Raw genomic sequence first — 22,660 nt, forward strand, 5'->3', positions numbered from 1 at the left:
TAAGGCATGACATTTGATACAAGAAGGCTTACTTCATGCATCCATTCAAAGAAGATATGTCTCTCAACCAATTGTTAACTGTTAGCTGCACAAGAGATATGTTATTGTACCTTTATGCAAAACATTGTCTTATTTTGTCATCACAAATAGCATATCTTTGATTATACATAGAACCTGTATCGATAGATATCTTACCCCACAGGTTATACATAATCTATGTTTACAAATTGCTGATTGCTCAATTTCATAGAAACAGGATGTGATTACAAAAAACCATCTTTGGGATTTTATTCAAAACTGTGTGAAAAATTGATGAGAGACGTACTATATGGACCAACAGCACTTATTAGGTGAGGGTGGTAATGAACCCACGCCATTCCTCAGCTGAATTCAATCCTTGCATTATAGAGTTAGTGCGTTCGATCCATCGACACTCTAGTCGTTGTAATATCTGCGATAGATCTCCACCTCTTTTAGGAGCGATCACTTTGTCTATTACTTGCCAGCGGATGTCATTTGCCGTATGGCCCTTCTCTAAGAAATGGTTAACTAGAGGGGCATTAAGGACCGAATTCCTAATCCTGCTACGATGCTGCCCTATTCGTGCTTTAACAATTTGTTGGGTTTGTCCGATATAGGGTAACCCACAAGGACACAGTATGCAGTATACCACATTTTTTGTATTGCAATTTGCAAAAAAGTCTAGCTGCTGATCGACTTTGCCATGAGAGAATTTTTTAGTATTAGCTGTAAATTCACAGGCAACACAGTTGCCACACTTATAGTGGCCTTTTACATCTGGTAGACCCCAGGTTGATTCCAATGATCTTGTACTTTGGGATGGACTCTCCATTGATGACCTGACGAGATGATCTTTGATATTTTTGCCTCTTTTGAAGGCAAACATCGGAGCATCAATACTAGAATCTATGTTTTTAATGATGTGCCAATTTTTTGTAACTAATTTACGAATTGCATTCGTATGTATACCAAACGTGGTAACACAGATAAGTTTGTCTACCTTAGTTTTCACTTTGGGAATGAGTAGTGTCTCTCTTGGGCAAAACCAAGCTCTTTTCAGAGAGTTCTTCACTAATTTTTTGGGGTAACCCCTTGATAGCAATTTGTCTCTCAGAATGTATGCCTCTCTCATATAGTCATCTTTTTTGGTACAGTTGCGACGTATTCGCAAAAATTGTCCATGAGGTAGTCCATCTCTAAGGGCACGAGAGTGGTGACTGTTGTAAGCAAGTAATGTATTGCGCTCGGTTGGTTTCCTGTGCAATGAAGTGTACAGTTTCCCATCATCATGTGATATGTTTAAATCTAAAAAAAAGCAATGCACGAATCATGTATAGTGGATGTGAACTTCAAATGTGGTTGAACAGAATTCAAATAAAGAACAAAATTATTAAACTCAGGAATAGTGTCAGACCAAATCAAAAAAATGTCGTCTATATACCTTTTCCAACAGGTAATTTTGGAATGGTATATATTGTCGTCATTAAGGACAAACTTATGCTCTAGGAAGGCCAGGAGGGTGAGTGATATTTTTGTGTATCTTCGGGAGAGTGTACAGAACCGGAGTTCTAGGGCAGTCAATATTGAGGTATTCAAATTCTTTCTTGCTTAAAAAGCCGTCTTCAAGGCCCTCTGTTGTTTTTCTTAATATCTCTTTTTTAATATCCGCAAGGGGATTCATATCCAATCTTTTGTAGTGTTTTTCTTCCCCTATTTGTTTCCTAATTTCAATGTCATAGTCGGCCTTGAAGAAGGCTTTTTAAGCAAGAAAGAATTTGAATACCTCAATATTGACTGCCCTAGAACTCCGGTTCTGTACACTCTCCCGAAGATACACAAAAATATCACTCACTCTCCTGGCCTATACTGTCAGGATGTGGTTCAGTTCTTGAACCTATCGGTCAATTCATAGATCTTTTTATCAAAGATTATGTTCCTCTTCAATAGACCTATGTCAGAGACTCTATGCATATGATCAATCTCTTAGAAGACAGACCATATGACATCGTTAAGGATCGACTAGCGACTCTGGACATCACTTCACTATACACGAATATACCACAGCAGGAATGTATACAGGTGATCCAGGATTTACTAGAGATGAGATCAAAACCCCACCGGGTTCCCACTTCCTTCATTATTACACTCCTACAGATTGCATTGACACATAATTATTTTATGTCAGAGGGCAAATATTACCAACAATGCTCCGGGACCAGCATGGGTGCAATTTTTGCACCGAATCTGGCAAATATCTTTATGGACAATCTAGAGCATAAGTTTGTCCTTAATGACGACAATATATACCATTCCAAAATTACCTGTTGGAAAAGGTATATAGACATTTTTTTGATTTGGTCTGACACTATTCCTGAGTTTAATAATTTTGTTCTTTATTTGAATTCTGTTCAACCACATTTGAAGTTCACATCCACTATACATGATTCGTGCATTGCTTTTTTAGATTTAAACATATCACATGATGATGGGAAACTGTACACTTCATTGCACAGGAAACCAACCGAGCGTAATACATTACTTGCTTACAACAGTCACCACTCTCGTGCCCTTAGAGATGGACTACCTCATGGACAATTTTTGCGAATACGTCGCAACTGTACCAAAAAAGATGACTATATGAGAGAGGCATACATTCTGAGAGACAAATTGCTATCAAGGGGTTACCCCCAAAAATTAGTGAAGAACTCTCTGAAAAGAGCTTGGTTTTGCCCAAGAGAGACACTACTCATTCCCAAAGTGAAAACTAAGGTAGACATACTTATCTGTGTTACCACGTTTGGTATACATACGAATGCAATTCGTAAATTAGTTACAAAAAATTGGCACATCATTAAAAACATAGATTCTAGTCTTGATGCTCCGATGTTTGCTGTCAAAAGAGGCAAAAATATCAAAGATCATCTCGTCAGGTCATCAATGGAGAGTCCATCCCAAAGTACAAGATCATTGGAATCAACCTGGGGTCTACCAGATGTAAAAGGCCACTATAAGTGTGGCAACTGTGTTGCCTGTGAATTTACAGCTAATACTAAAAAATTCTCTCATGGCAAAGTCGATCAGCAGCTAGACTTTTTTGCAAATTGCAATACAAAAAATGTGGTATACTGCATACTGTGTCCTTGTGGGTTACCCTATATCGGACAAACCCAACAAATTGTTAAAGCACGAATAGGGCAGCATCGTAGCAGGATTAGGAATTCGGTCCTTAATGCCCCTCTAGTTAATCATTTCTTAGAGAAGGGCCATACGGCAAATGACATCCGCTGGCAAGTAATAGACAAAGTGATCGCTCCTAAAAGAGGTGGAGATCTATCGCAGATATTACAACGACTAGAGTGTCGATGGATCGAACGCACTAACTCTATAATGCAAGGATGGAATTCAGCTGAGGAATGGCGTGGGTTCATTACCACCCTCACCTAATAAGTGCTGTTGGTCCATATAGTACGTCTCTCATCAATTTTTCACACAGTTTTGAATAAAATCCCAAAGATGGTTTTTTGTAATCACATCCTGTTTCTATGAAATTGAGCAATCAGCAATTTGTAAACATAGATTATGTATAACCTGAGGGGTAAGATATCTATCGATACAGGTTCTATGTATAATCAAAGATATGCTATTTGTGATGACAAAATAAGACAATGTTTTGCATAAAGGTACAATAACATATCTCTTGTGCAGCTAACAGTTAACAATTGGTTGAGAGACATATCTTCTTTGAATGGATGTATGAAGTAAGCCTTCTTGTATCAAATGTCATGCGTTATTTTACCTTTAGCCCAAAATGCTTAAAATGTATAGTAGCATATTCTCATAATATTCAATGGAGACTTGGCGGTGGACTTTCCATAAGATTTGCAGTTGTCCACTTTAAATCTTTTTTATGTTTTTTTACAAAAAACCGATTCAATGTATACCGGTATGTGTCATATTGGGTTAACGAAACGAGAAATCCGTTATTGTTTACGATTGTATTTTCTATTTTTTTTCTCTGTTCTAAATTAATTTGTCAAGGAATTATGCTTGATGACCTAATTCCCACAAGTCCCTCAATATAACACATCTGGTTACTCAGCAGTGTATGGCAGAGCGATGTTCTTACCTTACGTAATGGAACATGTACAACGGGTCCTTTATACGAATTTTTTACAACTTTATTGACAATATATGAAAGACGTCTTTCACTTGGAACGATAGTATGCGCCGGTCACCTAGCAACGTGACGCGCTTTCCTTCACTGGCTCATTATTGATGGGGACTTCGGATTGGCCAACCGACAGCGAATCATGTTCAAATATTAGAATATCCCAACCAATCAATGCGATCGTACCTAGCAGACTGAACTTCGTTCGCCTGCTGCAGGACTTCACGGGAGATTCGTACACCCGGAAGCGGAGAAGAGAGGTAGGGATAGCTTTGCCGTTTTTTATATAGGTTATTTCTGCAAATAATTTGTCAGTTTCCAACCCCAGGAGCCGATTATATTTCCTTTTTACATCTTGTTACAGTTGATTGGACTCTTGGAAAATAAGCGACAGCTATTTAGCAGTTCGCGTTTGCAGCCCCCGTGTGTGATCGTATGCTATCAGACCCTCACGCTGAGCACATTCAACATTAGACATTCAACCAGTGGGCTACTGCCTCTTCGTGAGTCTTTTCTCACAGGGGTAAGTAGAAAGCATGAGCACCTTGATAATCATTTTTAGATAATGAGTTTGACATTAATAGTTTTTTATTGTTCTCACGCAGCACCCGGCTGGGTTCCTGTGAGTATTTTATTTCACATTGAGCACGGTGTCACTGAACACTAAAACGTTATATATCATCCAAGACGACCAGGTAGAGAGACTTGATATCAATGCTCCTCTAAAAATTCCCCCCTTTTTTAGAGATAAAAGAGCCCCTTTTTTGACAAGTATTTTTCTTTATTATTCCTTTGTAGGTGTCCCTATATTAGACTGTCCTGACAAGACCCTTTAATTGGAATAGGGTCGAAACGCCGTTGACGTGAAAGGCAAATCATTCTGTCGACACTCAGAATGTTTGAGTGTTGATAATTGGATTTATTAATTGTTTATGATTGCCTTCCTAATGAAAAATTGAAACCTTTTTGTATGTTGCACTTTATGTTATTTGTTTGTTTAGGTTAACTTTTTCACTGGGACACTATTTGAAAATTGTATGAATATTGTCAACTTGTATTGTGAATTTATGTCCACTTCCTACAAAACTTTTTTGTTATATAAAAGAAAAATATTTTCTACAAAAGACCTAATGTGTATGGCTGTGCCTTTCTTTCTGACATCACACCTAACCCTTTTTTGGATCGTTATCATGTATTATACATTGTATTGGTAAATATTAATCCACACGAGCCATTGTTTCCTCACAACACATAATACCCAGGCTCCTTGTGGGTAGGGTTTCCTTGTTTCCTAATCAATTCCACACTCAGAGGGCCAGACGCGTCCCAACGGTACAAATAAAGGGCGGGTGGCCACTCGGCGATAGCTGCTGGTGTAACTGTGTGTGCCTCACGTTATATACAGTACGGCGTGACTGGGAGACATTGAAGAGAACACAATTACCCGCCTCCCCGTTTATGCATTTTTCAGAGCCTCTTTCACAGCCCCTGTCAGACGGTGAGACTTTGCTGCTGCTGTGTGCACTGCCTGTGTTCCCGCCCATCACTTGCTGCACGTGTATCCCCCAGACGTCTCCCTCATCCCCCCGCCCCTGCTCCCACAAACGCGTTGCACTCTCTCGCCATCTCTGCACCTCAGGGTTCTCCCGTTACCCTTTCACCCCATGAGGGGTAAACACCAGGGCAATCCACCTGCCCCGTCGCAACCTGTCACTGCATAATTGGAGCTCGAAGGCGAGGTGTGCTCACTGCTGTGTACTCGTGACCAAGCGCTTCAAGGAGCCACGCTACCAAAGCATTAACCCTTTTCCTTCGCTCCTGTGAAAGGGCTGAAGTCGTCTCATTCAAAGTTTACCTTAATTTGAATAGTAACGTTGTATTTGTGTCTCTGACTTTAGTTGCTGCGTTGCTTTCATTGTATGGTTTTTACCCCATCATCTGCTTGCTGATGGCAGAGAGCGCCTCTCACATCCATCCATCTCGGTACAGAGGCCTCAGTCAGTGATGCGCACAGCACCCCCAGGCGAATAAATGTCTTAGAAGCTTGCTTTTGGTTGTGTATCGCTAAGAGTGACAATGGGCATGTGCTTGTTTTTAAAAAGGGGAATGTGTGCGATCATGTTCTTTCTTTTTCCGCTTGTTTACTGCCAAATGATTTGGATTTGTGTTATTTGTCTCCGGTCTTTGTCTCGCCCTGATGTCCTATAGTGCTATCTGCCATTGGTATGCCATTTTAGTGCTTATTCACTGTCATTATTGAGGACTGGTAGTAGGATGTGCTCCGAGTGTTGGGAACAAAGCTTCCTTGACTGGCAGGTTTTTGTAGCGCCTCATAAGGTTTGCTATCAGAAACAGGGTGATGTAGTTATTAAAAGTAATGGAATACTCTTTTATCAACCTCGGAAGGATGAAATCAAAACCACAGGATTCAAACACATGGCCAGATGTCAGCTGGGCCAGCTAACGATTTTACCATGTTAACCCCCTTTCCTAATTTGGAATGTGAAGTACTATGTGTTCATACTTTACTCGGTCAGAGATTATTTTCAGGAGAGCTAGAGCATGTTTTAAAGTGCTTTCTTGTGCTGAAGGGTATCGATGGGGTGGTCACTTTTCAAGATGACATCCTTATTGCTGGTGAAAGTCAAGGTGTTCATGACAAACAGATGAGTGCTGTTTTGGAAAGATTAAAAAAATTTGGTGTGGTGGCCAATCGAGGGAAATGTGAATTCAGTAAGAAAACTATTGAGTATTTGGGACATTTAATTTCAGAAAAAGGAGTAGAACCCAGACCCGGTTTGGTTGATGCCATCACCAAAGCACCTACCCCCAAGTCTAAAGAGAATGTGGCTTCATTTTTAGGGCTTTGTGAGTTCTACTCAAAATGTATTAAGGATTTTTCGGCAAAAACTGTCAGGCTAAGGGAATTATTGAAAAAGGACAAAAAATGTTCATGGGAAGGAAGTTGTCAAAGTGAATTCGATGGGTTGAAAGAAGAAATTGTTTCAGCTGGTGTTCTTGCACCTTTTGATCCGTCAAATGAGTGTATCATTACTGTTGACGCAAGCAATGATGGTCTGGGTGCTACCATCTCTCAGATGAAAGGGAGAAATGAGGCAACAGTTGGGTTTGCTTCAAGATCTTTAAGGTCTAATGAGAAAAAAATTTCAGTGATTGAAAAAGAGCTGTTGAGTTGCTGCTGGGCTGTTGAAAGGTTTGTGTTTTATCTGGGGAAGAAAATTTGTACTTAAGACTGATCACAAGCCTTTAGTTAGTATTCTGAGTGGAACCAATATAAAAGATCACACCCCCAGAATAGCAAGATTAAGCTCGAAACTTTTGCAATATAATTTTAGCATTGAATACATCCCAGGTGGTAAGAATATAAGCAGATTATCTCTCTCGTTCACCGTTAAGTTTCACAGATTACAATGAAAACTATGAAGAGAATGACGAAGAATGTTTAATTGCAAGTGTAGATATTTGTCATGACACCACATTTAATGAGAAAGAATGGTTGAATGAATCTTCAAAGGATCTGGAATTGGATAGTGTCAGAGAGTATGTCATGAGAGGATGGCCTAAAGAGAAAAATCTGCCACAAAACTTGCAACCATATTTTAAAATTGCAGATGAGTTGTCCATTGAAGAAAAGGGTATGCTTGTACGGGGAGATAAATTTGTTCCGCCTGTTTCATTGAGGGAAAGGATTATCCTTTATGGTCATGAGGGACATCTGGGACAAACGATAACAAAAAGGAAAATAAGGGATAGCTACTGGTGGCCCGGTATGGATTCTGCCATTGTGGCCATTGTGCGAGGATGTGTTGTATGTGCCTCTAGTGACAAAAGTCTTAAAACGGAGGCGGTTCCTTTACAGCCTGTGGAATTACCAAATACAGTTTGGTCCAAGCTTTCTATAGATTTCATTGGTCCATTTAACATTCTTCCACGGAAATTAAGGTTTGCTATTGTGGTTGTAGATTACTACAGCAAGTGGTGGGAGGTGGAGTTCGTAGAAGAACCAAATACTGACGGTGTAATCAAGTTTTTGAAGAATCTGTTTTTAAGAGAAGGGTTTCCCAAAGAAATTGTTTCGGACAATGGCGTCCAATTTGTGTCAAAAGAAATGGAGTGTTTTCTTGCTTGCAATGCCATCAAACACAGGTGTGTTGCGCTATACCACCCACAGGCAAATGGCCTTGTGGAAAAAATGAATCGCACATTAGTTGACTGTATTCAATGGGCTATACAGAATAAGTTTGATACTTGTAAATCTGTTGAAGAAATGCTGTGGTCACATAGATGTTGTCCAAATGCTGTTTCAGGCTTTACACCATTTGAAATGTTAAGAGGACGACCACCTGCTTCTAGACTATGTCCTGCATGGTTGAGAGAGTGTCAACATAAGAGTGATCATATGTTGAAAATGGACCAGGTCGTGAGGCCAAAGGTGGAAAATTCTCAGAGAAAAATGAAAGGTCATTATGACCTTACACACAGAGTTAAACCTGTAGAAGATAAATTGCAGGTTGGTGACTGGATTCGTATCAAGGATCCCAGTCACGTTCCCAAGGGAATGTCGAAATTCAGGCCTCCTGTCAGGATTGAGGTTGTGTCTAGGAATACAGTGAGGACCAGCAAGAGTGAATGGTGGAATAAGGGAAGAGTGGTGAAGGTACATAATCACATTGTTCCTAATGATTCTCCCCTTCCATCCAAACCGGTCTTGCACTCCTGTGTTTCTCCTCCATCTTCTCATTCTGATTTTGATGTGTTAGTATCAAGGGGTTTCTTTTCATCCTGAACCTGTACGTAGGAGTGAGAGACGAAATATTGTCAAGCCTTTAAGGTATCGCAATTGATGTGTATCAACATTAAGTCATTTATTGTATGTTCATGATTTGATGCATTAATGTCATGTTGTTTCATTTGCATTTTGTATTAATTTGTCTACTGTAGGGTTATGATTTGTTGCATTGAAGCTGTGTCATTTTGTTGTTTATTTTATTCATTCATTGTAAACAAGAGAGATAGTGTTGTGATCTTGCATTCATTCCATCAAGATGACTTGTCTGTGGAATGTGGAATGTGGAATGTACTCTGTGAGCTTGTAGCTCAGAGGTTCCAGAGATGACTGTTGCTCTGGTCTGCAGCAGCTGTGGCTAATAAACTCTCTTCATGAAGTATCTCTGCTTGATGTCCTACATTCATTCATACTTCATTACACAATATAAGTTTGATGTGAGCTTCTTGCCATTTCAAATAAATTCAATTTGAAAATATATTAAAAAGCAAAAACGCATCTTCTTAGGTTTTGGGTAAAAAGTCCTGTATCAGGGTAATACTTTTCTCCCACGGTATCCACTATACTCCCTATTCCATTTCCACAACACTCCAGCTATTGAGGGGCATGTTATGTTAAACAAGGAGACAAGAGATGTTTTTGCTACATTGCTACTGATATACAAGACAAGCAGTGAGGGGACGGGTGGTAGGGGCAGCTGGGAGCAGCGACGGGCTCCAAAGCTGGACAAATGCCACCACATAAGCACTGTGCACGGTGGCCGTGAATCAGGCGCTGCGCTAAATGGGATGTTTTCCAAAAAGTATAAGCATGTGCAAATTAAAAGAACATTGTGCGAAGCATGCGCGTGTCACAACAAACACTTGAGAGCAGTGCTTAAATGGGAAGTGCTCTGTGTCAATGTAAAAGAAAGTTCCAAAGACAGGACAAACCATAGCAGCAAGTGGAAGAGGACAAGTCCTGGGGGCAATCTATGTCAGTAAACAATTGAGAGAAAAGTTGGGACAAACGGGAACCATTATCCAATTTGAAGCAGTGTTTTTAAAGGGCTCTGACAAAAGCCAGTCAGAAGCTGGAGTTGGACTGTTAGTTCACAGATTGAATGCAGATGGTCGAGAGACCGCGCATGCGCTGCCTAGGCTTGACCTAAAAAGGGAAGCCCCAGTGATCCATCTAACTTCCATCCAATCAGTCTTCTGGGTAACCTCCAGAAGGTGTTCTGTATCAAAGTTTAGACCAGTTAGTGGAGCGGATTTATAAGAATATTGCGGTCTCAAGGTGTTAGACCTCTAACTAGCTCCATCAACCAAGTACTCAGATTAATGCAGATTAAATGGAAGACTGTGGACCTAGGAGGCAGAGATCTATTTGTGGCTTTTGTAGATCTGCATGTGGCTTTTGATTTAGTACCAAGACTGAAGCTGTGGGTTACCCTTTGATAGAGGGGTGTCCTGGAAGAATATTAAACATCATTGTATGGTTGCATGAAGGGAGTTACGCCAGGATCCGCAATGGTGCCAAAGGGCTTGCTTACGGACCCGGTAATCGTAAACAAGGTTGTCTGCCAGGGATGCGTTATAGCTCTTACACTCTTTCTCTTCTATATTTAATAATTGCACAGGGTACCTAACCAATTTTGTCAATGATTCCCCTTTATTAGCTGGGCAAAAAATGCTTGGCCTGTTTTATACTGATGATGCTCTTTTAATTGCCAAAACTAAGATGGGGTTGCAGAACCTAGTGAACAGCTCTTGTGCATTTTGCAAAGATTTAGGCTTGGAAGTCAATTTGTCCAAGACCAAGCTGATGGTATACACAAAAAAGAGGAGGCTGTATGGCATATTTAAACTGAAAAATGAGACATTGGAAAGGTTCACTGAGAGAGATTATCTGGGTCCCAGACTGATGTACTCTGGATCCTAGCTCTCTCAGATAACTAAATGTTCTTATGCTACCAGCCACTGAGCAGGGGCCATTATTAGAATGGCAAAAAAAAAACACAGTGGTTCCCAGGTAATCCTGTGGTTGACATTTATAAAACGCTTGTAAGGGGAGTAGCCCTGTATAGGTCAGAACTCTGGGGATCGTGCAATCTGAGTATTTTGGGTGTAAGGAAAATAACTTCCTTAGAGCTATTACAGAGGTGGGGAAGGGGACCCTCCTGTTGCCCCTAGCACTCAACCTTAGAATCTGTTCTATCACTGAGCTTGCAGCTTAAAGACCACTGTTGTATTGGGTCCTTCTATGGGCCACTAGAGAACTTGAAAGCTATATGTCTGGTCTAAGTGATGTCATGCGCTGCAAAAAAGGAATTCAAAAGATCGATTGGTTAAATAATCTGAGGAGTTCATGGACTGAGATGGGATTACCAGGGTTCTAGGACAACCCAGCGTCTATCCTGACACACGCACTCTTCAATAGTCAAAGATACTGGGCGAAGGCATGTTTTTGGATTGAACAGGCCAGTGGAGAGTGACTAGATTTTTTTTTAATGTATAAAGCAATTGCCAAGGCTGAGGAGGTCTTGGATTACATTAGACCAATACTCGCCCGCACCCTGTTCCTGCAGTTTAGGTACAGTATCCTCCTTATTGCTGCCTTCACTGCACGTTGAGCTTCCGTGATAGATTGTACCAAAAGCTGCAAAGTTTGTACTAGCTCTGATGAAAGAGAAGAACACTTACTCTTCCATTGCCCTAAATACGCTTTGCCTAGAAGTAGGTGGATCACTCCTTTATGCTGAATTTTGACAATTTTAGATCGAGTCAACACCCTTAGGATATGCAAGAGTGCATCCACCCCAGTGGTAGTGGTCTCTCTTTCCAAATTTCTTTTTGCAGTCTGGGCCATTAGGCAAAAAGAACGACTGAAACATTAATAGTTCTGGCCAAGAGGTCTCGAGTGCTAAGGCAGAATGTCTATTTTCTTTTTTGGCATTTTAAGTATCCCATTTCATGAATGTTGTTAACCCAGAGCTTCATTTATCATTGTGTTATTTTTAAATATTTTTAACAAATGTATTTATATGTTGAAGTGATGGGTATTGTTTTTATGTGTTGGCTAGCAATGAAAAAATGTATTTCGATTTATCAATAAACTTTGAAAGCCCTCGACTTCTACGCTTAGTCGCTGGATTAAACAGACGATTCTGTTGATTTATGAATCTCAGGACCGGGTGGTGGAGAATTGGGTTCAGGGACGATCTACTAGATCTGTGTCTGCCTCTTGAGCTGCTTTTAAGGGGGCATCCATGAAGAATATCTGCAAGGCAGCCACATGGGCTACTCCTTATACCTTTATGGAACATTTCAGGCTGGAAGTTGGTTGGAGTGCGTCTGTGTCTTTTGCTTCTTCTGTACTACATTATAATATGGGTTAATGACCATATATGTGTGTTGTAATTTCAACCATGGGTTTGTTTCTTTGCATATGAAGGTGATTCTACCTTTGATATAAGCTCGTGGTGTAATTATTATGTCAAGGAAGACGGACCAGGAGATAATGCCCTAGTTACTTACCGGTAATCTTCATTACTGCGAGTCTTGGTCTTCCTCGCCACAGTATACTTTTCCATCCCTCCCTTCCCTATTATGTATGGCTTCATATCTGTTGTTTGCTGTTGGCTGCAGGAGGAACTCTGCTTCTACTTTTGTTTTATGACATGGGTTGGGAAGAGGTAGTCAGCCATATTGGAGGAATGAGATGGGAGACTAGTGTGCTAACTTTTAACTTGGAAGTTTCTGTAGGGAGACTAAAGCTCAAGGTGTAATTACTGTGACAAGGAAGACCAGGACTCGGAGTAATGAAGATTACCGGTAAGTAACAGGGGCATTTGTCCGCTGCTAAGTATCAGTCCATCCACCTACATCTCCTTGTATCATATAGCTTTGTACCATTACCTATCCGTTTGCCCACCCATCTACAGTTGTATGCACCTACAGCCACCCGTCTACTCCTCCATCCACGAACGTAGGACCTGATTTAGATCTCGGTGGGGAGGTTACTCCATCACAACGGTGGCTGATATCCCGTCCGCCGGAATATAAATCCCGCAGTATACAATGGGATTTATATTTCGACAGACTGGATATCTGTCATCGTTGTGACAGAGTAACCCTGCCACCGTGATCTAAGTCGGGTCCATTGTCATCCATAGAGGTACGTGTCCTCGTGTCCTCGTGTCCGTGTGTGTGTGTGTGTGTGTGTGTGTGTGTGTGGGTTTGTGTTACTATCCTTGTGGGGACTTGAGTGTGATAACACACTCACGCTGTGGGGACTTGATTGCACTGTGGGGACTTGAACCCAAGTCCCCACAAGGCAATGTCTTCTAAATGATAAAAAATGACTTGAACAACATCTGTGCCAATTTTTACAACTTTTAAAAAAATGACCTTGTGGGGACCTGTGTTTCATCAAGTGTGTTTATATTTCTGCTCAGCTCTGCCCCTGTAGGCAGGAGGCGGTACTGCGGTCTTAAACACACTTTGCATTTAAACACACTTTGCTCAACAGAAAAACCCACTATCAGCCAGAAGGCCAGACATTTGAAAGGAAAAGCTTTATAACTTGTGTTTATCCAAATATTTTTCATGAATATTAACCTTTTCTCTATTTATTAAAATAAAACTTTGTTTACATGAAGCTGCTGAATTTAGATTTTTTTTAGCCTGAAAATTGTTAGTGCTCTTATGAACATCACTAAAAGCAAAATAGGTCAGTTTCAAGTCCCAAAATACTTTGCTATTGCCATTTGATCCTTATCTGCAACAAAACATTGATGGTGCACTACACTGATATTCAATATAAACTGATTTTAAAATTTTTTTGCACATAATCTACAGGCATCAATGCCTATTGTTACATTTTAATGCTTGTACCAGGAATTTAGAGTCTTTATTTTGCTTTTCCTTTGTTTGTATATTAATATGCACAATGTAATATGAACTTTTAGATAATGGCTAGATGGTTGAATGACTACGGTTGCATTTTGCAGTGAAAGATGATGGTATTCCCGAGGGTCTGAGGAGGAGGGGGTGGAATCCCATTCATTTTAAATGTGCTGTTCTCAACTACTCACATGCACCACTTCATGCATGAGAATGATACAGGGCAATGGTGTGTTTGGAGATCTTAATTGTCTGCACAGCAACCAGCTCCAAAATAACTTTTAGAACATTATATTGAAGTTTCAGCGATATGAGAAATACCATCTTGTGCCCGTTCTACTGTGTTATTCTGTGCCCTGGTATTGTGCCGTCTTTTGCTGTCTGTTATGCTCTGTAATTTCTCTTATTCTGTGCCATGTTACTGTCCCACTTTTTGCTTTCTGTTATTTCTCTAATTACTGTTATCCTGTGCCTCTGTAATTGTACCTCTGATCTGTGCCTCTTTGCCCGTTTTCCTTCTCCCTGTTTTTCCTGTTGTTACCGTCTTTCCCATCACTGCTGCCCCTGCGGCCCCTCCCCCCTGCCGGTTTCCCGCTCCCGCCTCCCAGCTGCGCCTTCCTCCCCTTCCCTATTTAATGGCGCCCACTGCAAGGGCGCACGAGCAAGACCCCTGACCTCCCGGCCAGGGTCCTGCTCTCTCCCACAGCAGCCCCGCTGGTGTGCCACCACCGCCGACCCAGCATCACCCCTGCCAGTAGGTTTGAGGCGTCTGTCTGCCTCTCTGCTGGTGCACGTTCTACTTTCTGTTATTCTGTGCCCTGTTATTTTGTGATCTTTTGCTGTCTGTTAAGCTCTGTAATTTCTCTTATTCTGTGCCCTGGTATTGTGCCGCTTTTTGCTGTCTGTTATGTCTCTAATTACTTCTATCCAGTGCCTCTGTTATTGTGCCTTAGATCTGTGCCTCTGTGCTGGTTATTGTGCCTTCTGTTTTTTGTGCCTCTTTGCCTGTCTTCCCTCTCCCTGTTTTTCCTGTTGTGCCCTACTTTTCCACCGCTGCTGCCCCTGCAGCCCCTCCATTGCCGGATTCCCGCTCCCGCTGCGCCTCCCTCCCACTTCCCTATTTAACGGCAGCCATGTGCAGCGGGCGCGCCACTGGCATGCCAAAGGCAAGCCCGTCTGCGACCAGACCAGCGCCAGGGACACTGCTTTTCCGACCAACCACCGCTACGATTCTGCTGCCATCCTCACACTCAACCCCCAAAGGAATAACAACTGCAAGCTGTCCACGCTGAACACCACCCATCGCCAGTTCTCCTGCTGCCACTGCTGCTGAACCTTCACCACCCTCCGCACCACCAAGGCCCCTGCCCCCACACCCGACGCCGACACCACCGAAGCCCTGAAGTGCATCCTCCCCAATGTACGCTCCCTGCACAGACACGCCATAGAGATTTGGAACCTTCTTGACACCCTCTCGCCAGACGTCGCCTTCTTCACAGAAATCTGGACCAACACCTCCTCTGCCCCCGACATCGCCTCTGCCATCCCCAATGGATACAAGATCCAGAGGAAGGACTGTCCCAACCGCCCAGGAGAAGGACTCACCATTGCACACAAGAGCTCTGTCTGTCTCTCCACCTCCACCACGAACAACTCATCCACCAACATGGAACACCTCCACTTCCAGATCTCAACCAGCCCTAGAACAACTCTAAGCAGCACCCTTGCCTACAGGCCACCCGGACCTTGAACAGTGCTCACCACTACCATCGTCAACCTCGTTGCCCTCAGTGCCATCGCCTCCACGGACTACATACTCATCGGAGACCTCAAATTTCACCTCGACAACCTCAATGACCCCAACTCCTCCACCCCCCTGGACAACCTCGCCAACCTCTGACTGCAACAGCTCATCACCACCCCCACCCACATGGCATCCTCACAGGAGGCAACAACGTCCACTTCAGCCACACCTCGCAGCCCCTCTGGACTGACCACCACTGCGTTCACTTCCACGTCAACAAACCCACCGCTCTCAAACCTACACCCTGCCCATCTCGAAGGAACTGCAGCAAGGGCACCGAAGAGCACCTCAACTCCACCCTCAACTGCGATGCCCCCCACACCACCTCGCCCGACGCCAACGTCGCTGCAAAAGAACGACACAGATGGATCACCAATTGCGCAGACGAACTCGCACCCCTTCGCAACCCAGACAGACAACACTCCAGAAAGGCCAACTGGTTCACCGCCAACCTCCATGAATCCAGACGCACCTGCAGACGTCTCGAGAAGAATTGGAGGAACAGCAAATCTTCGGAAGACCGCACTACATACAAGAACGCCATGATAGAGCACCACCAACTCATCAGATCAACCAAAAAACCTTCATCCAGAACAAGATCACCGCCAACCCCAGCAACTAGAAGGAACTCTTCAGCATTAGCCAAGAATTCACTAAACCCCACAGTGAAGTCACGGACATCACCCTCTCCCAGGACCTCTGCAACAAGCTCAGTGCCTTCTTCCATCTAAAAATTAAGTCCCTCTATGACAACTTCAACAAACTGACACAGGACGACTAAACCACTCACTCCCCCACCAACGACAGTCAACCCATCATCTCCGCCTGGACCCCAGCCACCACAGAAGACACTGACTCAACCATGAAAAGCATTCACTCAGGAGCACCCACAGACCCCTGCCCTTCCCACATCTTCCACAGAGGTGCTGCCGCCATTGCAACGGAACTACGACGCACCATCCACACCTCCTTCGAAACTGGAATTTTTTCTGATGACTGGAAACGCGCAGAGGTCAAGCCCCTTCTCAAGAAGCCCTCGGCAGATCCTTCAGACCTCAAGAACTACCGACCCATCTCCCTCCTCCCCTTCGCAGCCAAAGTCACCAAGAAGACCGTCAATGCCTAACTAACGAAGTTCAGTGAAGAGAACTCCATCCACTCCATCCAAGGACTTTGGTACTGAGCCCCTGAGTCCAGTATTGGCACCTGCAAAATGTTACTGTGATGTGAGTGTGAGGGCCTGCAGTACAGTCCAGGGTAATTGTTGGACCCCATTGGGTGTCTGGAGAAAAGGCTCAATAAGCCAATGTGATTCAAGCAGTTTTAAAATGTTAGGCTCAGCTGGACTTCCATAGACGTCCTGCAGGACCCAATGGTCCAGATAGCCTAACATTTTTGGAAAATTACCCACTTCATATCTAGGTTACGATCCAATCCAAGAAGACAGTGCAGAGGGACATTGTGTCTTTTGCATCTACAAGTTTCACTTGGTACTTGTAAAGTACCTGCCCCTTGTCTTAAGGAGGCTTCCACTATTCCTGCCCATGCCATTGCTGTCTTGTGCTTTAGTGAAATCTGTGAAAATGCTTTTGATTACACTGTGCCACAATAATCAAACGTTTTCCTTGTGTCCCTATATCATTTTTAGCACTGCGCTTCAATCTAACTCGGTGGATTAAACGCTCACCTCTGCAGGTTGCCGTTTCATTTCTCAACACAGTCTTTTGGTCATGAAGAGTTAATGAAATGAACTAGAAGAATACAAATTACATTCCCAAAAGCTCTGTTTAAAGTGCTTATCATAAAAGCACCAGATCCATGTTTTTTAATAACATAAATGGCTGTTTCTACCAACCATGAAAGTGTGATGCATTGGTTTCTCGGTCTTACATGTTTTAATAGATTTAAGCCTGTGTCATGTACCTCAACAGTCAGAGCGACACTCACCTCAAGACCAGAATACTGTAATCAAAAGATTAAAGCACAAGGGACCTTGTCCAGGAAGGTATTTGCTTAAAAAATGCATCCATCCTAGTGGAAGGCACTTCTCGTGAAAAGAGGGCCTTGGCCGTGGGGGTTGAAACACCACATTAAAAGTAAGTGCGTTAGAATGCACTTTTCAACTTGGCTGTTCAGCAGAGGAAGCTCAGTTAAAAGGCCTCCACTGTCCTCGCATTCTCCAGGTCATGTTTACTTTTCATAAGAAGGAAAAGCACCAGAATAAGGATAAATGAACTGATTGTTCAAGCCAGAATAAAACCGGGATTATTTCTTATAGTTTACAAATTAATTTAGATACAGCATATGAAAGTGTCAAGCGGCTGCTGAACTTCTACCTTGCCGGTCTGTGACACTGCAAGATCCTGACCCTCTGTGACCTCTTTGGATTTTAAATATGTTGTTTTGCATCTTCTCCTGGGCTTAAGAATGGAAACTCCCTTCCCTGTTACTGCGCGGGTGGAGCTTTACACTTTCAAAGAGGAAAGCGCGATTCACCTGCATCCTCGGAGACAGTCCCTTCCCCCTCCTGCTGATGCGAGGTGAGGGCTTGCATTGTCATTCCAGGGGATGCGAACGAGGTGCGAAGAAGCGCTCTTGCAGGACAAAGGGCCTAGCCTGACACTCCCAGCCCAGCCAAGTCGCTTTGACCCCCTGGCACCAGTGTCTGTAGATTTTTGAGAACTGCACTCACTTCACCAATTCTTACATGCCCACAGCACAAAGGCTTAATTAAAACAAGGTAAATGTTTCAGTGAAAAATAAACATGTTCAAAGCTGCAGCCGTTTAACATTCGTTTTTTGTCTTCATTGTCATTTTATTAATTATACACATAAAAATCCATCAGTGTTGTTCATAGTTCCAGATTACTGTTTCACAAACTGCACGGCAGAGTACAATTTTGATTCTTATTTTTAATAGTTACAATCCCAGCGCTCAAGTAGTTGTAAAATAAAGCAACCCCACTAAAAGAGCCGAAGTGGGCTTCTGAAGTCTTCAATCGGTTGAAGAACTATTTCACGTTCTTTAACTATTGTGAAAGAGCCGGGCCACCGAAGCAAATGCCCATTAAAACACATTTATATTGCAATTCGAAATAATTACTTTTTTCCAGAACTAGTAGGAAAACCTATAGCTTTGACTTCAATATACATTTAGGTAAAAATGTTGACTGCATGCTTATGTCTGTGTTTTCATAGGCGGGTCCTTTACAGTCTAATGGTCTTCATTTTCTTATTAAAAAAACCCTGCCCTTTATAAGATCACCGCTTGACAGTGGTCGAAGTGGGCGGGATCGGCAGGGCACGGCGAGCCCCTACTTATATAATTCATTAGATCCCGTGCCCCTATTTTTCTCGTTTTAATAATGCGTCCCAGGACGGCAGAAATCGCCAAGGCCTGCAGAGAAGTTCGGGGACTGGTGGTGCGCAGAGAAGGAAAGGGACTCTGTCTTTTCTGTCTTGTCAGAGAAGGCAAGGACAGTGTCCACTTCTGCTCCTTCGCTGACAGCTGATCCCCCCTCCCTTCCTCTTGAAATCCGTGACTTCTTTCCTCCTTTCGTGTATTTGCTCCCCTGTGAAATGGATCCAAAAAAGAAAAATACTTTTGCTGCAGGTGTTGTCTTTTTCTGACATTATTCTATTCCAGAGTACAGCCTTGGGACGCAGAGAAATAAAAGGTTCAAAATATGATAAATAAAGAAAAAACTAAATAAAGCATGACAGTGTTCACATAGCGGCCAGATTGAGTTTCCCAGTGAAGCGCTACTTTTGTTTTATCTTTTCTTTGAAAAAGCATTGTGCACCATTCCTGGAGATACTGCAATGCCGGATTGATGTGTGGATGGGAAAACAAAATGCGTACCATGGCTAGGTGTTTATGGATGTGGTCCATTTACCATACTACTTTCGTTTTGTAATGACATAAGCAATGGACATTGAAGCGGGTCCATTCCGAGCACTGTAGTCATGTCCTTAACTTTTCAGGCACAATCACTCACAGATTTCTGAATAGTGAGTGTGAATGCATTAAGTTAACCATGTTGTTCCTGCTTACATTTCACATGCTTAACTAAATCTTGCATTCCCCATGAGTGTTTACGTTTTTTATGCAGCATATTCCTCTTGTCTGGTGCGTAATTTGCACTGAGTCACATCCAGATATTTATAGCAGGGCACAATTGGGTTGTAGTTGAAGGCCATGCAAGTTTCTCTCAGTGGGGAAGTATGGTGTTCAGTGGGGGAGAGGATGTGGCACTATGGTCAGAGCTGCTGAATTGGAATTGGGGAACCAGGTTCAGCCTTCATGACCAGTCCACCAGACCACTCTCCTGAGGGAGCACATTCACATGCTAGGTCTAAGAAGGCCCTGCAAGACCAAAGAAGCCATGGTGTCTTAGCACCAGCAGGTTTACCCTAGTGGGGGCAAGTGTGGGTTAACCTTGGAGGCCTGTCCCCTCCAATCCATACTGAAGTTCACCTCTAGTGTTGCGGGCAGGCTTATGAAGCAGCACACCCTGGAGCAAGGTCACAGGACCCTTGAGAAGTGCCAGCTCTAGGGCAGTGCGACCCATGTGTTCCCACCGGGTGCTGACTTTAGGTGGCCCTTTGTCTTCTGTAGCATTCCCTATACAATGATTTACACACACATTATTGATTGTCTCTGTGTAGTGTGTGTGATGTAAAGTGCTCCGAAACCCTACACTGGTATGAGTGGTGCTGTGAATCAAATTAAATGCATCTGAGGGAGAGTGTGGTTATGGAGAATTGAGGGGCACTGTTAAAGGGTGGTAGTGTGGGAGTCCATGGCGAAGGTGGTCATTGGGGGCACCAACAAACATTGTTGCACAGGGTACCACCAGCGCTAAAGCCGGCCCTGCCCTTGAGGCCAGTCCGCCTCACCCATTGGTACCTCCATTCACCTTGTGTCAGCAGTAGTGGCTGCAACTCACCAGGGATTGGCAAAGCAGGATTTGCACGCACACCAAACTATGTTCGCAAACTTCACATCTCTCTGCTTCATGCTCAAGCACTTTTAAGACGTGCTGCCTGCTTTGGGGCCACTGGAATTATTCAGCAAAATATGACAAAATTACGCTGCATGGTTGACGAGATTATGCAGCAAAAAAAGACTGCAACATAATGCAGTATATTTTCTGTAACTTTATTATTTTGCCATTTTTACACATGCTAACAGTCTCTGGAAAGATTTTGCCTTATTAGTACCAGTGTATCATACAAATGCAGCAGGGAGAAAGGTGATCAGTCAACCTTTACAAAGGGCCGTCCACTTCGCAGCAGCACAAGTCACATTTTTTTAGTAACTTTTGATCCGTTTGAGCTACAAACCATTTATTAGTTAAAATTGTCAGATTATGCAGCAGATGATGTATTATGTGACAAATATGGCAGAGCCATAATTATATAGAAAACTTTTGCAGACTAGGATATTTTCCCATTCATGTTTGTACTGCTCTTGTGGAAAAAGGGAGGAGAAGTGCTGATGACAGAAACTCCATCGATCAGAGACAAATGGCTTGTGCTTCCACTTTTAAGCGTATAATGGGACATTCTGTGATTGGAAACGTATCCCACTTTGTGATTGTATTTTAATGTCAATAACTCATATTAAACCTTAAATAATTATGTGTATCCATGCATTGAATTAAATAACATAATAAGCTGTAACTGGTCAGTGAAATGTCAAACAAATGCTAAAAATTGGGATGTTTTGCGCATTCTGGCCACACCTCTGACTCCGCCCACTGATCCAGTTCTCAGGTTATTCCCGCCCTCTGATTCTCCACCCACAGTTCCCCTACTTTTTTTACCCCACTTCCACCACTGCCGCTAGAGCATCATTTTTTAGTTAAAAGCAGGGATATTAGAATTGTGTGATTGTGCGTCCGCTGCAATTTCCGCATAGTTATATGGTTATAGTGGATTTGCTGCATTTTCCACATAATCCTTAACCTGCCACACAATCTGCTGATTTAAACAAAATATTGTTTCTAGCACAGTCGGTTCAAAAGTTACCAAAAATGCAGCGACACGTGTTGCCGCATAGTGGAAAGCCCTTTGAAAAGGTTGACTGGTCACCTTTCTGTTGCTTGTTGCTATATTTGAGTATTAAACTAATGCCCAGGCAGTGCTAACAAGTTTAAAAATGAAAAGCTAATGAAGTAATACTATCACAAGGTGTGCCACATCACGCAGCATAATTTGCCTATTCATGCCACATAATTACCTCAAACCTGCCGCAAAATTTGGCCCTCCCCTGCCAAATAATTCCAGTGGGCCTGGTTAAAAGTCTTCCAGGGGACTGATCTCTCCACATCTCATGGTGTACTTCTCCAAAGTATTTGACATATCATTGTACATTATTTGGCAGTATCCCTTCCTTTGAAAAAAATGGTGCATAGCTACTTCTCGTAGTACCAGCTCCCGTCATTACCGTTTGATGTAATTTTTAGGCCTTTTTGAAATTTAAATTAAGCTGCGTAATTTCTAGAATTTCATGGTACACTTGTTATGCAGAATTCCAGAAATTGTGCCATTTCACATAACTACGTGCCATTTCTGGTAAACATTGACCGCAAGTGCATGGGAATAATGTGAAGGTCCAGAACGTGACATTCTGTTGCTTGTGCCACTAATGTATATTTGTGCTATGTTTTTACCGCAAAACTCCTTTTGTGCTCACATGCAGCAGTAAACAATGGATTTGCAGTTGCATCCTTACACGTGATTTCACATCATTTTCCTGACATTTTGCATGATTCCGCACAAATGATGCAAATTTTACACACTACCATTTTACACATATTACATAATCCTTTCTTGCAGATGTTGCCAGATGGATTCCCAAGCCATCTCTGGTTACCCCTCTTTTTTAGTGTATATACACATATCACCCTACCGTCCCGCTGATAAGGCTTGTGCTGTGTACTGCCTATATGCTTTAGTCATAACTATAA

At 42.6% G+C, this 22,660-nt stretch overlaps 1 protein-coding gene across 1 annotated transcript in view; it reads left to right on the forward strand.

Moving 5' to 3' along the window:
- The window catches only part of LOC146817964 (ADP-dependent glucokinase-like), a 173,462-nt gene that overhangs the window by 132,259 nt on the left and 18,543 nt on the right, over nt 1–22,660 (forward strand). The window lies entirely within an intron of this gene.

Source organism: Triturus cristatus, chromosome 6 (genome assembly GCF_964204655.1).
Source record: "Triturus cristatus chromosome 6, aTriCri1.1, whole genome shotgun sequence".
In the NCBI taxonomy this organism is placed as follows: domain Eukaryota; kingdom Metazoa; phylum Chordata; class Amphibia; order Caudata; family Salamandridae; genus Triturus; species Triturus cristatus.